The sequence below is a fragment of the Mesocricetus auratus genome, unplaced genomic scaffold (assembly GCF_017639785.1).
Source record: "Mesocricetus auratus isolate SY011 unplaced genomic scaffold, BCM_Maur_2.0 Super-Scaffold_100023, whole genome shotgun sequence".
NCBI classification, from domain to species: domain Eukaryota; kingdom Metazoa; phylum Chordata; class Mammalia; order Rodentia; family Cricetidae; genus Mesocricetus; species Mesocricetus auratus.
The window spans coordinates 24,815,838-24,833,933 of record NW_024429204.1 but is presented as its reverse complement, the minus strand read 5'-3'; positions in this window follow the sequence as shown (position 1 = coordinate 24,833,933).

The window sequence follows — 18,096 nt, the reverse complement described above, 5'->3', positions numbered from 1 at the left end:
CTCCTTACATTGTATGTTGATATCTTCTTGATATGCCCTCATTTGTACTTTCTGCTGCATAACCCGCCAACAGCTATCTCTGCCCCTCCTAGGACATAAATAACACTAGCTTAGGGCTCTAACTGTAAGATATCACTAAGCTTCAGTTACCTCTTTAAAGATCCTTCCCAAATACCACCATTTTGGGGGGCAGTTAGGCCTTCCACATGTGAATTTGGGGCAATAATCTAGTCTATAACATATTTCAAAGAAAGCAATATTCTGTGTGAATTTTTGAAACACATAAAATCCTACCTGAGACATTAAAGGAAGAGAAACTTAAACAGGAAAAGTTGAGCAAAAGAAACATAGAAGAGTACTATACAGTAGTGGATATGAGGGAAATAAGTTTATAGTATTTGTGATGCTCAGTAGTTGAGTATGATATGAAAATCGGTGGTTATGATGGACAAGGATAACAGAGGATATGCTCAGTAAAACACGGAAGCACAACTGATGGGGGAAGGCCTTCTGTGTCAGCTCAGCAAAGACAACTTAATCAGGAAAGGGCTTGCCTTTCAGCAAGACAACATGAGTTGGATCCTAGAATTCAGGGAAAAATGATTACTTGAGATCCCATCACGGGGAAGGCAGAAAAAAGCAGGTCACTGGGGCTTACTGGTTCTGGATATTACTTTAACATTGTAAAGATGTGTTACATTTGTTTATGCGGCCTTTGTTTAATCATGTAACGATGTGTTGATTTGTTTCACCTTGCCTGCCCAAGGCACCTGATTGGTTTAACGAAAAGCTAAATGGTCAATAGCTAGGCAGTAGAGGGTTGCTGAGCAGAGAGAATAGTGGGAGGAATCCAGGCTCAAGAGGAGAAGAGAGAACGAGGGAGAAGTAGAGAGAGACTCCTGGGGTCAGCCAGGCAGCCACCACCCAGCAGACTTGGAATAAGACATACAGAATGAAGCAAAACTTAGATGAAAAGAAACAGGTTAACGCAAGTTATAAGAGTTAGCAAGAAATGAGCATGAGATAAGGCTGAGCATTCATAGCTAATAGTAAGTCTCTGTGTCATGATTTGGGAGCTGCTTGGTGGCCCAAGAGAAGGCCTGATACAGTTTACTATATAGATAGCTAATCAATGAATTTCAGGCCAGTGGGTTGAGCCTATGGAATGACACCCACAATTGTTCTGGGCCCTCATACACATCCGTATACATACATACACAGAAAGGAAATTCGTAGTAAGGCAATTTGGGTAACCAGTTTACATGAGAAGAAAGTACATATTGAGAGTCATTAGATAAACATGAATTAAAAAAAAAGATTCATTACTAGTTGCAAAGAATAAAAACAAATACTGAAAAAAGGACTTTATTTATTTTAGATTTGTTGTGCTTTTTTTGTTTTATTGTTTTTTATTTAGTTTAGAAACTATCTTGTTTCACATGTCAATCCCAGATCCCTCTCCCTCCCCTCCTCCCCTGCCCTCCCCACCAAGTCCCCCAATCCCCTACCCAGTCTCCACTCCCATCCCCAAGGAGGATGAGGTCCTCCATGATGGATCTCCAGTAACTGTCATTTCATCCAGGACAGGGCCTAGGCCCTCCCCCCAAGAGTCCTGACCGAGAAAGCCTCCCATATTGTGGCATGGGCACTCAAAGTCTATTTGTTCGCCAGGGATAAATACTACCCAAGGCCCCATGGATTACCTAGGCCTCCGCACTGACACCCACATTCAGGGGGTCTGGGTCAGTCCCATGCTTTCCACACAGCCATCAATCTGGAGTCCAAGAGCTCCCCGTTGTTCAGGTCAACTGTTTCTGTGGGTTAAACCAGCCCCAAAACAAGGTCGCTCCACAGGTCAATCCCAGCTCCCACTCTGTCCCCTCCTCCCAAGAAAGTAATGTCTCTCATTGACACAATCACTTGCAGTGGGCAAGAGTTCCCAGGTTGAATGCAGACCTAAGTGTAGTGTCCCTCCACAAAGAGTTTCAACAGTACACTTCCATGAAAACTATGCCAAATGAAGAGGAATTGGTGCATATGTGCCATTTCCCATGCTGTTTACCCACCATGAGTAATAAAGACCTTTGCCTTTGAGTCAGGCGTTGCCTATCTTCAGCCAGAATTCATGAAACTTGAGGCAGGCGAACTGGTAAGCTTATGAACCAGATGAATTTCCAAACTTTTAGCAGTTCTTGACAGAGAGATGTGCAAGTTAATTGTTTCATGGTGTGTGACAATAAAAATAGAAGCAAACGAAGTGTCCAGTGACAGAAGGATGTGTTTTAAGGCTGTGGAATATTAAACAGCAATTAATATGAGAACAATTAATAAATGATGTTTAATAATACGGCTGCAATTATTACAAAGTCATCTGCCTGGTGGCAGTATTGTGAGGTCTAGTTGAACATTTATATTAACATAAACCTGAATGTTAAATTTGTTCTGTTCAAACAATGTATGTAAATGACTATGAAGGAGTCATGGTCCCCCTAGTCTCACAGATGGTATAAAGGAATTCTAATTCATTGTAGCAGGAGAGGCGTGGACTTACAGGTAATGGTTAATTATCTCTGGACTCGATGGGAAGATTACAGAGATATAATGAATGATGGTGGGATTTGAGTTTTATTGGCAAAACTCTAGCTCTAAAAACAATCAAGTTGGAATTAAACACCACCACAGGCTAAGAATTTTTTTTAGTGCTTATTTGTATGCTTGGCGAGATTACATAAAACTCCTCAAACTTGTGTCATATTTTGACTGCATTTTTCCAAAATCCAAAAGCTATATAAGGTCTGATGAGAACCATACATATCAGTTCTTAGCTAAAACAGTATTAGCTGGTGGAGTGGAGGATCTTTGGCGACAGAAGAAACAGTGGAAGCCCAAGGTCAGCCTGAGCTATGGAAGAAGGCTGTGTTTCAAACAAACAGTCCACATCTCCACAACGCAATGAGCAGCAGAAAATCAAGTTGGTGGCCCCAGTCTGGATGGCAATCCTCTGAAAGTGCCTTTCCATCCGTCACAGCGTCACCATCTGTCCATCCACTCCTTTTCTCTAACTTGCCTTGGTTTGTAGAATGCTGGGTTTTGTTTTTCTACGAAGCAAGTTATGAGTCATTCAGAAGAGCACAGACCAATGTACATTTTTTACCATGTGTCATCAAATGTCAACAGCTCAACAGCAGGAATTTTTTTTCTCATAATGATAAATGCAGAGTCTGGGTTGGTTTGGGGGTTTCAGATTTTTGTTTCTGCTAATGCTAAGAAAACATTAGTGAACTCAGAGAGCAAAAAAAAGAAGAAAAGAAATTTAAAAATCTTCCATTAGCTGCTAAACTATCTCCTATATTCTAGATTAATGGACTGCTCAGTAATATTTGAAAACAGTTTTACCATGCATATTTCTGAAATAGAAGTATCTGAATAAAATAAATGAAGAGAATTATGAATGTCGGCCATCTAAAGAGACTTCTTTATTGTCTTTGAAGTGAAAACACAGCCTTATGTCTACGCGATGATTACATTCACATTTAATCCCACATTTCCTGACTTACCAGGTAGCAGTAACATTGTAAATAAGCCTAACAATAAATTAAAATGAGACACTTACTTAGTGCTAACTGTGTATCAGAAATACTCTAAATATTTCCCCAACTTAACTCATTCAACACTCAGCTCTATGAGCTAATGCTATTAATTTTTCCCATGGAAAAGATAAGGGAGAAAGGAGAGGGAGGCAGAGAGGGAGAGGGAGACAGAGACAGAGACCAGAGATGCAAGGAATCCTCCTCAGCTGTAGGAACCAGGATTCTAATCTGGCAGTTTTCTTCCACAACTCAGTTGACCAAAGAAAACAGGTGTCTTTTATTTACCAGCTTTAAATTCTAAAGAGGAACACATCCAGTCTCGTTAAGGAACCAACAAGGTTAATTTTTCTTTCCATTCTATGAACACAAAATATAAGAATCAGAAGGAAGAATGAGGCCAATCATTTGACCAAGAAAATTACAACTGTCAAGACTCCATGGTCTGTATGTTAGAATCTGGTACATTAGTAACTGTGATATTGTAATTAGTGCCTTTCCAAAAAGAGTGGAGTGAGCAGAGAGATTGGTAAGTCTGGTGTCTCACACGGCATAGAAACATCTCAAGCTTTCTAAATCATGTACTTGATCATGGATTGGTTGAGTAGGACAAAGGCTATTTTTTTTTTTGCTTTGTGGATATCATGGAATGTCCTTGAGATAAAAACTACCAACTCCAGACCATCATCTGCAGTCACTGTGAGTCTACTGCAGAAATGGAATGAAAAGTTTCATCTCTGTGGATTTTTACTTATTGTATGGCTGCTATGTATGGTTCCCACATTGTTTTGGATACTCTTCCAGAAGTATGTGACAAATTTCATTCCTGTAAAACTATGTGAAGTATATGCTATAGTTGCTTTCATTTTACAGGTTAAAAAAAAGTGGAGCAGCAGAGCCCAAATTTCAACCTTAGGAAGTCAAAGACCAAAACTGTCCAAGCTATCATGAAATCTCTCCTATTTATCGCAACAATGCACACATCATTGTTCAATGAGGAACACTGGCCTCTGAGAGAGAGACTAAGTAAACTTCTCCAGTGTTGTTTGGTACAATTATGCTTAGAAGAGAGACTATTTAAGCCTAATAACTGTACACCACTATGATTTAGTTCCCCGGCCCTCTTTCTCCCTCATCCTACTTTCTATAGCTTCTGCCACATTTCTGCCTCCTTGATTTATTGGCTTGAGGGAATGGCCATCTCCCATATTAGTTATACATTTGTTATTCTCATTGCCTGTTTAGTATCAGTCATCTATAGCTGCCCTTTAACTGGCACCACTCCCCTTGGCAGTTTAGATGAGCATGTGTATCTGGCGGACCGGAGGCCTGTCTTTAAAGGCTAGGAGAAAATACCACCAGGGCTCTGGACTGAGGGAAGGCCATGCGGTGACATGTCCATCACTTCTGGAAGACTACTGCAGAATGATGGCCATGGAAGATGGGCAGAGTCAACCATCTGATTTTGCTGTTGGGGGTCCCTGTAAAAGGTTTGCCGTTTCCTCGGTTCCTGCATTCTGATTCTAGTACTGACTAATGCCTGCAATGCATTGTCCCAACCCACCATGTTTTTATCTTTGGTGTGAAGTAGGTGATTCACATTCACAGCTCCTTCATATGGGTTAGAGATAACTTGAAAGATGGTTTCTAGAAAGACTACCTCAGCTAAGTGTGTCGTATCAAGAGTGTCCCAAACTGGTAGTTATTTTATAGTGGTGTGTGTGTGTGTGTGTGTGTGTGTGTGTGTGTGTGTAAAACATTACAGATATTTAAGACATCAAACTTGTAGTGAATTTTCTTTTTTTAAATGTCATTTGATATTGGCTTGTGTTTACTGAATGTGGTATGTCACTAGAGTTTTCAAAAATTTTGTTCATGTGTCTCTATGTGTGTCTTTGTGACTAGGTGTGTAAGTGTGTGGCTACTCAGGGAAACCAGGAGAGGGCACCAAACCTGCTGCAGCTGAAACTTACAGGTGGTTGTGGGCAACCTTACATGTATGCTGGGGACTGAAATCTAGTCTTGTGGAAGAGTGACGAGTGGGTCCAACTGCTGAGCCATCTCTCCGCACACCTCACTAGATATTTTAACAGGACATGTAATCAATTCCAAATGTGGCAGGGTCACTGGTTCATTCCATGTTAATTATCAACATGCGAAATTTTTATTCTTAAAATTTGAACTGACAACTAATAGTCTGAATATACTTATGGGGTGTGATGTAAAGTTTCAAGAAAACTGATTAAATATTTGTTTGACAAGCATTCTGTCAGAATCAGTTTTTTTAAGTTACCACAAGTTCTCCATTTATAAATTGAATAATCATTTAGTTCCAGAGGCAAAGCTATAGAGCACACAAAACAGATGATCCTTATTTTTATGACCAAATGGACACATAACATAATTCAAGACTTTTTGCTGGCTTCCTCACTTCCTATCGAGGACTACAGGTGTGATGCCAGAGAACAATCTGTTTATCTCAATGCTGGCATTTCTCAGGCATTTTCAAGCATCTGACCTGCCCTATGTGTACCTGTTCTAAGTGCTTTGCTTGTGTCCAACTAAGCCGCTTCTTTTTTTCCGTGGCTCTGTCTTCATAGGATAAAGTAATTCCTGCCTACAAAAGTTTGCTGGTAATTCCTTGTGAAAGGCACCAGGCCAGACACCAGTGATAGAAATTTTCTTTGGAATTCATGTAACAACGGAAATGAAGAGATGACCCTGTGAGTAAGATGCTGATCCCTAGCATCATGTAAAAGCCAGGTGATGGCACCCTTTTGAATCCCAGCTCTGGGAGTTCAAGACTGTAGGATTTTTGTAGCTTACTAGACAGGTGGTCGAGTCAATATAGCACATGCTTGGTTTCCTGAAAGATCCTGCCTCAAAAAAACAGAAAGAAGAGCAATTGAAAAAAAATTATGCTGATGCCAACATCTGCCTCCAACACAAGTACAAAAGGGGAAACATCTCCGACATACACAATCTTTAAGGAAATAGTTGGGAGGCCCCTGACAGAGGGACCAGAACTTATCCTGGGTGCATGAACAGGCTTTTTGGAGCCCCGTCCGATGGTGGAATACCTTGCTCAGCCTTGATGGAGGGCGAGAAGCGGGTGCTTAGTCCTTCCTCAACTTGGTATTCCAGACTCTGTTGACTCCCTATGCAAGGTCTTACCTCCTCTGAGAGGTAGATGGAAGGTAGGAAGGCAGTGAGGTGGGGTGTGGGAGAAGGGGAGGGAGGGTGAACTGGGGTTGTATGTGAAATGACATTTTTTAATAAAAAAAAGAAATTCATAAAATGTGGAGGCTTTGCCAGCTGGCCTCTTCTACCCACTCCTTTTGCTACTAGATATTTGGATACTAGAGCCGGGTGAACCAGCGTGAAATCAAGCTGGAATCTTCAGCTCCTGTGAAAAGAAGGATTCAGTCTCTCAGTGAAACTGATGGGATGAGTTTGCAAGTCTTCTGTGGCTTCAGGACTTGGTCATTAAGGAGTTATTTAAAGATGACTTTTTACTCACATTTGGCATGGTATCTTTATCTCCAATGTGGCATGTGTGTGTACTGTTCTTTGTTGTTTCTAGACAGGGTCTCCCTATGTAACTCTGGCTTTCCTGGAGCTCACTATGTAAATGAGGCTGGCCTCAAACTCACCTCTGCCTCCCAAGTGATAGTATTAGAGGTGTGTGCTACCATGCCTAGCTAACTTTATCACCAATATTAATGATGACTACAATATCCAGTAATTCTAATTCTGCATGAAGAGGAAGACAGTTTGTTAGAAAATGTACTCAGCCATTGAACAAACACTTATGGAACCATCATCCTACTATAACTAGAGCTAAAATGCGAATAATGCGGGCAGCCCCTTCTGAAAGAAATTCATAAACTAGTGGAGGCATGACTATTTGGGCCTTTAATCTCACAACAAACATTTTAAAAAGATAATTCCATTACCAAGATTTGAAGTTTTCTTAGAAAATAGCTACTAATACTCATTTATAAGCTGAATGGTTTTTAACTACAAAATTTAGGAATATGAGAAATGCACATAAGTGTAGTTAGTCAATGGATGAGCAATATCTTGAGTCTTATCATTGTTCTTCTGGCCCTAATAACAAATAGGTTGAGACAAAATTAATAGAAAACCCTGAGGGGAGAGGGTGTTAACTCTGCCTGGACAAGACATTTTTAGAAAGAATAAGAAGCATTTGTCAGGAAGACGAATTGACAAAGAGTAATTTCAAGCAAGTGACACATGTTCAGTATGTGTTACCTATTGTTACTACAATTAAAGGAAGTGTCTTTATAATAGGTTTCGATAGATAAAATGAGACTAGGAGGCAAAAGAAGGGGCTTGGAGGCAGTGAAAATTGTTGTACAAAAGAGGCTCACTGTGCTCCATTGTGTCACCACGTGATGAGTGGTCCAGGACCACTGCAATATTGTGTGTGAGAAGCTGATGCAGGTATGCCACAGTCTGAGGGGGTTTTCATACCAGGCTTACCAGTGTATACTATGCCCTGCTGCCTACAGGAGCTCAATAACAAGGTTTAGTTTTTTTTAGAGACATGATCACCTTTTAGACTGGTCACCAGTGTGGCAACAGACAGAAAGTTCTCATGGATAGCCAGGGGCAGAAAAATGTTTAAAATAAACAAGAATGTGATGAAGTTTTTCATGTGGGTGGCCTTTCTATGTTTCCCAGGCTGGCCTCATATCCCTGGGTTAAAGTGACACTCTTGCCTCAGTGTCCCTTGTAGCTAGAATCACAGGTGTACACCACCACACTGACTCACCTGTAAATTGGCCAATTTATTTTGAAGTTTGTACCTTAGGGAAAAATAAAAAACAATAGAACTTTGCTCTTTCCTTGCAATATTGCCTATAATAGCAAAAAGGAGCAAGATATGATCCAAACATCCAACTTCCAGGGCAGAATTATAAGAGCAACAATATTTGGTGAAGACATGAATAGAAGATTATACACCAAAAGCTAATAAGTATAAATGTGATTATGTAAGCAGGCTTGATCCTATAAATTGGCATTATTAAATATAATCCCTTGAATGTTGTGACATGTTAGGGATTGTTCCTGCTTGTGAATACACAGAACACAAATATAGATCTACCACCTTTGTCTCTTCCAGCAACTTCAACTTAAGCTCAAGAATCGGGTAGAGGGAGTCATTGCATACTCCTAGCTACCAGCTCTCACAAATAACACAAAGGTTCTTGACAGTTTTCAAACGAGGGAAGGAAATGAGACCAAGTACTGGCCATGAAGAGGAGTCTTCAGGGGAGACAGACATGGGGTGGGTGTGATAACCCAAGATTTGTAGCAGGAATGAGTCAGTCTTGGGGTTTCAGGGAAATGGGACAGTACCTTTGCAGCTCCTGCTGAAACACTTTACTTCCCCTCCTACCTCCTATCACAAATAGCTTTAAAACTGTTTTTTAAGGGAGGGATGGAAAATATTATCTTCAAACACACCCTTTTGCTGTTACTGAAAGTTGCAGCGGAAGACCCTACTGAAGAGAGACAAAATAATGTAACAAAGACCCAAAACTCAGTCAAAGTGAAGAGAAGGGACTGCAGAGTTCTTGGTGCAAACAGTGACATCTATATCACACACTCTATTCCCAAGGCTCAGGGATCATTCCGGAAAAGCCAGAGGAGGTGGGGGGGGGGACTACAAAGAAACAGTGATTTCAAGACAAAGCAAGGTGACCTCATGGAGTGATTCACAGCAGTTGAGACAATGTGCACACTCGAGCTAAACAAAAGCTCACAGTTGAGCCAATGTGCACTCTCCAGCTAAACAAAGTCTCAGCATGAAGACGGGAGGTGGGCAGGAAGTCCAGATCCCAGGTTTGGGTCTATTAGCAGCTCATAGCTGCTGCTCTCTAAGGGTGGCCCCGGGTGAGCTGACTATGCTTGGTGGACGTCTGTGTATCTAAGAGTATGCAGACACCAACAATGGTACTAGATAGTTTAAAAAGGACACCGAGTTTGAGGGGGTGGATATGGGAGAAGTTTGGAGGGCATGGGTATACTCAAAATATATGGTACTACATCATTGAAGAACTAATAAAAAACGAGGGAAAATAATATGAATGAAATGCCCTCTTCAATATTTCGAGCTTTCAATTCAATTCAGGTCAGCAATCACTTTGTGCTTGCTTTCTGCATTATGTTCTAAAATTTGTGACAAATTGGCTACAGAGGGGATAAACTATAAGGAAACACTTTTTGCAATCATGAATACTTACAGTCTAAATTGCAAGAACAAAAGGCCCTTGAGTGGTTAGCTGTAAATTAGCCATCTGTATCACCCTTTCCAAGGCTCAGGTCGCATTACAGGAAAGAAGGGGGAGAGAACAGAAGAGCCAGGGGATGGGGATCCTTGTTTTCAAAAAGGCATCTGAATAGGACATGGCCACTGTATTTGTGAACTCACTAAAGCTGAGATTGTACATGTCCTGCGTAAGATGGGACCTCACAATATTTCATCATAGGAAGGGGAAGGACTTGTGGGGCTCCTCCCATCCCTTGAGGATTATTGACAGTTAATACCATCTGTGGAGAGTTGTTGGTGTTACTTTCTTCAGCCACTGACAAACTGCCTATGCTTCTGTAAATAACCTCTGACTGACATGCATTAGGGTCACTGTAGTTAAACTCCATGGATCACACCCATGAATGGAACAGGAAGTAGGAGAGTTTCTCACTGGGGAAGAGAAGGATTTAAGTGGGAGAAGAGAGGATAATGGGGGTGAAATGTTTAAAATTCATTTTAAACAACTATGAAACTGCTGAAGAATCAAAAAATGAATTTAAAATACTGTGTTTACACTCAAAATACTGGTCTTAAAGTATATACCATAAGCTATATGATTAGTGCATGCCATGGTTACTATCTCAAAGCAGAGAAACCAAACAAGCATTGCATAACAAGAGGGATAATGTGTACAGTTTTTGCATTTTCACCATGTCTTATAAAGATAGTGGGTTTTGGAGAAGAGATGGTCAAAGAAAAGAATGGTTGGCCATGGAATGAGGAAATCCAAAGAAAAGATTGTTGGACATGGAATGAAAAAATCCAACAGGAAGGAGGCATAACTATCTAGAAGCATGCCAATAGTGCAGTTTAGGTACCTGCAAGGTTTAAGGATTCATAGGGTGTAGATCTCTTGAAATATACCCATCTACAACAGGCAATAAAAAAGGAGGTCAGAAAAGCATATGTAGGTATAATAACTTCAGGACATTCCTTAGTTGCTTGGATTCTTTTCTGGACCACAGACAGCTTCCTTTTTCACACACTTAGAAATCCCTACTGGGAGACCAAAACCAAGGGTAACCAAACCCCCCTCCCAAAGATATTAAAAATAACATGAGTGACATCCAGGAATTTCAATGTAACCATCCCAGACCATCAAACCATCAGGTGACTTAACAACTACTGAAGGTGTCTGAAAAAGTGGGACACCTAGTCGTATTACTTTCCCATAGAACCATGAACCCAGTAATTTGTTGTTCTGTTAAGATGTGATATGTCAGACCATTTAACTACCCAGTAGTAGAAGTATATATAGTCTTTATCATTCAGGCATGAATTAACATGAAGTCATGTGTTTACATTGTTCAGTACTGAATTGTACTTATTAACTACTGCAAGTCTTAGATTTGATAGATCTCCATGGATGATGGGCACAATCCCTAATGTTGTACTAGCTTTAACTTTCGATCCACATGCTTTTCTCTAAGGGTTTGGGGAAATAGAACCCTTAGTATCCCATCCTCTTCCTCTCAGGTGTTCCAATTGAGACCAAACAGAGTCAGAGTCAAGATTAAGACGCCTTCTCTTCTCTCCCTATCCATCTCTCTTCCTCTTTGTACCATTGTAACATGATGCTTATACTTAGAGCACGGAAATGAAGGACATGAAGAAAGATAAACCAGGCTGCAGTTTTTGTGCTTTCTAATGGGACCAAGATGAAGAGACCTAGCTACTTCTTCACTTACAATTCTTACCATTTCTCTCCATTTAGACATATATTTTCCTGTCCTGTTGCGTTTGATTTTCTGTTCATGTGTTTATCACATTTATTAACATATAAGGCCTCATGTCTCACACTCAAGTTTGATGAGTAGAGACTATGACTACAGTTTACATAGGGCCCGGTGGCCCATAGTAGACAGCTAAGAAGTCGATGGAGAAAGTGGCCACAGACTCCTTCCATTTCAGTGAATTCTTCTTGCCATCCTAGGCATGGAACACAACACTGGTTCAATTTTATATTCAGTTAGAATGTTAATTTTAGAATAAGTCAAAGAAACAAAAGTCAGATCTCCACAGATTTCCTGAGTGTTAAGGACAACTATGGAAGAGTGGCTGAGGAGATTTATCTCACCAGATCCACCTTTTTAACTATAAAGTGATAGTTTAATCCCACTGAAGGGACTGAAATATTGAAGACACAATGAAAACATATTTCAACTATTAGTGACTAGTGCCTCCTTGCTATGGTTTCAGTAATTGCTTGCTGACTTGGCTCACAGACCTTGTTGTAAAGGACCACCATATTTCACATGATACATTTATCAGTCAACTACTTGTGAGTATAAACCACATCAAACATTGGCATTTAGCAATCAATTACGTGGTTCATGATTCTTCATACCAAGAAATTAGGGTATTTTCAGCCAGGAGGTACTTGTCTTGCCCGTTCTGCACATGGTTCAGGCAAACAATTCTGCTGTTGATGAGTTACTCCTGGACCTTCAGTGCAGATGTACTGTCTCCTCTCCATGTTGCTTCTGCTTTTCCACGAGACCAGGCTTCTTCTTGGGAGGGTAGAATCATTACCAGAGAAAAAAACGAAGAGAAGCTTAAAATCTCCCCCACCTGAGGTTTGCAAGTTGTAAGATGTCAATGCTGACACAATGTTGTTCCCAGAAACCTTAGGACCTGCCTAAACTACAATGAGGGAAAATTGTCATAACTGTAACTGGACATAGAAAATAATCAAATGAAGGGCTGGGTGATGACTCAGTGGGTAAAAGTATATGTCAAGTATGTGTACTTGACTTAGGATATTCAGAACATGCAGAAAACCCCAGGCATGAACAGATATAATCCTGTTGGTCCTTCCAGATGAGAGGAAATTGAGAAAAGCAAATCCTAGAAGCTCCTGTGCCTGCCAGGCTGAAGTTCATAGCAGAAAAGCACCAGAGGCGCTTTCTCAAGCAACATGAAAAGATGATGGCATGCATATGAGCATGTCCTCTGGTCTCTACATGCTCTTGTGGCACACATACACTAGTGTTAACATATATACTACATACTTGTACTGTCTGCACACATACAGAAACCTACACACACATAAGCAAAATGATCACATTGCAAATATGTGTGCCAGGATATGAGAAGCTATTGAGACCATCTTTGCAAAGTGTGTGCTAAAGTTGGTTTGCTGTTCTCTGAAAAAGGCACTGGATGCCTCATACTGGTTTGTTTGGCCAGTCAATGGTGAACAAAAGAAGATATTGGTATCTGTTTGAATTTCACAGAATCCAGTCTTCATACAGACTTACACTGCAACTGCATAAAGATTTCTCTGACAGCGTCTATTTTAACCATTCATTTGTTTCTTCCCAGCAATATATAGAACATAGACTTCATATCCAATAAAAAGGTGCATTTTAATTTTCTCCTAAAGCATTCTCTCTCCAAAGAGAGCCCCAGTGTGCAAGTATTTTTCTATACTCCATTTATTTTTGTTAGGATATTGAAACTTCTGCTTAAATTTTACAGTATAGCATCCTTCAGTGTTACCACATCTACTTGACTTATGTGAGAGTTGAATTTGGCAAGGCAGCACAGTAAGAAATGTGGTTACCTCCAGGGAGCTCTCATCCTGAAGAGGGGATTGATTTATACAAGGCGATAAGTACCATAGTCAGAATATGCAACTTCTCTGTTTCACATTCCTCCCTGGTCTATGAGTCAATACTGACTCAAATGTCTTTTTTAATTTTTAAGAAACTTTGTGTGTATTTGTATTTGTGCAAAGAGCAGGTGTACATGAGGGTATACATGCCAGAAATTGGCACTGGGTATCTTTTCCAGATACTCTCCATCTTAGTTTCTTTTAATATGATTTTTTGAGAATTTTGTACATGCATACAATATATTTTGGTCAAATGCACCCTCCACTCCTTCCCTTAACTCCTCAGCGTCTGTCTTCTCCCATCTTCCCAGCTCTGTGTTTCATGTCTTCCTTTTTTCATACCCACTAAATTAAGTTTTTGCTGCCTCAATGTTCTTGCTACCCACCACAGCACTATCAGCCTACCAAGGACTAGACACCTAAAGAAAACTCCACGTTAGTCTTTTGAAGCAGGGTCTCTCACTGAACCTGGATTATCTAAACTGGCTGGCTAGTGAACGCTAAGGATCTGCCTGAACTCATGCCACTCTGCCTGTCTTTTCCAGGGTACTAGGGATAGGACCTTAGGTCCCCATGCATGGGAGGCAGCATTTCCAACTGAGCCATCTCCTCAAGCCCCACTCCATTGTCCTAACTAGGCAGCATATAGTTTCCACCTGAATTGCTGCAAAGCCAGTCTTTAAACATATTTTCTGCTTAGAGGGCTGTCTATGCACACAGAAATATGAGTAGCATGAGAGAGAAATGGACAAAGTCCATGGGAAACTAGATGCTATGTGTGGTGTGTGTGTGTGTGTGTGTGTGTGTGTGTGTGTGTGTTTGTTCAGAATTACCTCCAAGTATCTATCTTTCACTTACATAACAGGCCAATGAGACAGTGTACCTCAATTGCCACAACCCAAAGCACAGAGTTTTGTATTTGTAAGCAAAGGGAACTCTTACTGCTTTTACAGGGCTGCCCCTACATTTAGCATATCATCACTTGTCAATTTCTTTGCTCTGATATTCAAATAGCAGAATATCAGAGGAGGCAGAAATATCTAGTGCCAGCTATTGAGCTCCAATGCTCATCTCTCCATCTGTTGGACAGCTGGACAAGGCAACAGCTGCCCATTAAAGCTGCTTTGCCTGGCATGATCAGGTCTGTTGGCACCCAAAGCTGTATGCCAGCTGGCTCCTGCTCTTGGTGAATAGACCTTATTTGGGCAGAGTAAGTCTCCAGTTGTTATGGAATACAGTCAGAATCTTCATCTCCCTTCAAAATGCAAGTCTTAACATCATCATGAGAAAAATGAATCAGATTCCTTGCTGAGGCAGGTTTTCTTTGGAGGGGTAAATTTTCAGATAGGACAGGACACAAGTCCCACATTTTCCATCTCTCCATTGTAAGGTGAAGGTTCCTTCGTCTACATTGGGAAACAGCACCCTCCTTGCTGATGTTTCTCACAAGGAGTTCAACATCAGTGGAAAGGCCCCGCATGTCACAGACTTTCCTTCAGTGTGAATGGACCCTAAAGCCACTGAAGTCCTGACTCGGGAGCTGCCTCAAGAAAGGACGTCTCTGGGGTCACTTGTCATCAATCCTTAATTATCCAAAGGGCTTGACTGTGCTGCTTTGCATGACTCTAGTGAGAGTACATGAGACTGAAGTTTTAAACATTCCCCACAAAATAAAATTAGATCCAAATTCATAGCAACATTCCATCACCCTAAGAGTTGAGCAGTAGGGATAGGCCATCAACTTATATACACCCACAGGATAGCTTCCTAGGAAGAATGCAAAAAGCAACTCATATATATACCACAGAGAGTACCTTCTCTTTCCATTCTTTCATTCTGTTCTGCTTCCTGCCTTCGACACTCAGGCCATGCCCTGTTCCAAATGTATTGTACAGAGATGCAAGTAACTAATAAATATCCTTACCTTGAAGAAACAACATGCATTATGAGGTAGTGCATGAAAAGAGATGGAGACAATGTGTTATGGAAATTAGCATGCCTGAGAGGCAATGGAAGTCTGCATGCATTCATCCTGCGATAAGTAAGTGCTAAGTCACAGGGGAAGTATCCTGTGTGTTTTCATCACTAAACTAAACCCCTTTGAAGCCAAGGAAATAACTTCATCACATCCATTTCAGGAGCAATTCTTTTGCCATGCAGTATGTTTGGACTGAATTAGTCTCCTAGGGCTGCTACGTGGCAAATGGTTTAAGAATAGACGTGCTTTCTCTCATAGTACGAGTGTTCAATGTCTAAGATGTCAGAGTCAGCAACATAAGACTTTTCCGAGGACTGTGCGGCAACATCGGCTCCACACTTCTCCCTAGAATTCTTCTGATTTGGCTAGCGTTAAACCCCCTTGCCTGTGGAAGTTTGATCTCTGCCTTCATCTTCCTTTGAGCTTTCAAATATGTTCATTGCTACACCTGAATTTCCTTGTGTTCCATTAGGGCCTGTCCTTCCTAATGACCTATGCTAAACAATATCATAAACCATAAGCAAATCACACTCTGAGATACTGAAAGTGAGAACTTTACTATATGAATTTTATGTGAAGACAATTAAACTCGTACCATGGCCTTGAATGGTTAACCAGACTCCCTGTGTTTCTTTCTAAGTATACCTGAAAACATAATGTTCAAACCTGTGAATTACAAGTAAATTAATGAAGCAAGCTCTCTACCTCTTATATTTAAATCCTATTTGCAATTTAGGCATTCCTTCCAAGCCCATGGTTACAGTAATCAGATACAAGACTTTGGATTCACCAAAGTAGTATAAATAATGGAGCATTCTCTCTGAATTTGTCAAATGCAAATGGACTAGACATTGTTGATGTACTTATTTCCTGCATATACTGTATTGTACTTACTGTATATAGTTTTTCATATATTAGTTATAGCCTTCTTTTTGTATTAGACAAAAAAGGGTAATTGTGGTGATGTATTATTTATGATTTATGAAAGTTTTATGGTTTATTAAATGGAAAACAACTGAACACAGATTAATAAATGATTGCTTAAAAACTTTGACTCTTCGTTGTTCCTTAGTAAACAGTTAATGCCTTCTGTGTAACTACCAAAAGAAAATAATAGAGAACAGACACTTAGAAATGTATGAATTACTTATGATGCGCCACAGACTATACGAGGTTGTTTCTCTGAGTGTGTGAGAAACATGTCAAGCCGCAAAAGTATAGACGTTCATTCCTGGCGCACAGAGGAGAGAGTGAGCCCTCAGGTAATGTGTGGACTGTCTTACAGTTTGAAAGGTATCTAAAGATTTGGGGGGAAATGGAAAAAACTCAATTTATGCCAAAGTCTCATGTAGCAATCCTGATCCATATTTACTCTATTTTTTCTTCATGATACAATTAAAATGAAGCTTCACTGGCCCAGGGTGAAAGTGGAGTGTGGTAAGGATGTTTACATAAGCAGCCATGAATAAAACCAAAGGCTTTAAAGAGAGAAGGAAGTGGGGAGGAAGAATAAGAGACTTGATTCAAAGAAGGGAAAATACTGCTTTATGTTCCTCCCAAGGAGGTGGTAGGAAGGTGGGTGGTTGTTTACAACTTGCTCACTTCAAGTTAAATATGGCTGTTGCCACCACCAATACATGACAGAAGGACAATTCAGAAAATCCTGTTTCCTAGAAAGGTACTGGGCCCGCTCTTCTGCGGGGGTGTGAGGTAGATGTTAGGGTGTGTCTACCATAGCATTCACTCATGGGTCTTCGCCACTGTGTCTGGAAAAGAAATTATCGCAGGTGAGTTAATTGAATTAAAGAAGAAATGAAGTAATGAAGTTGTATTGGTCTGTGACACTGACAATGCTGCTGAATGACCCTTGCTATTCTGTGGCTTGATGTCAGAAAACTATTTGTGAACCTGCTGACCAAAACAAGAAGGCTTGAGATGTTCAATATGTTCCCTTTCTTGCCACAGCGCACACGGACGTTATCTCTTAAGATATTTCCTTTATTCTCATCTTGATGCTGAAGATGTCTACTCTTTCAGCAAAGTTCCATTGTGGAGGATTCCAGAGTATCCTGACCATGCTTCTCTGTATCCATCATACACGCATTTGTCTGAGAGTCTCTGAGTATGTGTCTCTATTGATGTGTGTGATATATTTACTCATTATGGTGAAGTTTTTTTGATATGAGTTATCTAACAATCAGAAATACAGAGTTGTAAAGTACCTAGGAAAAATGTTTCTTGTAATAACGTTAAAACATTTAAACAGCAGTTTTATGTAAAACTCATTTATTCAATATAAATTTATATTGTGCTAATGGGGTTAGAAAATAAATAGTAAGATATTATATACGTGCTAGACACTTATAACTCCTATAAATATACATTAAAGAAAGAGTGTATAAATGAAGGTCTCCATCTGGCCTGTTAGAAGTGCTTTGAGGAAACATAACTTAAGTCAAGACATGATGGATAAGCAAGAGTTAGCTTGAAAGGGAGATGGCTGATGAGAGGCATTATCCAGCAATACATAGGAGAACAAAGGCCCAGATAAATGAGAAGACACAATATGGGATAG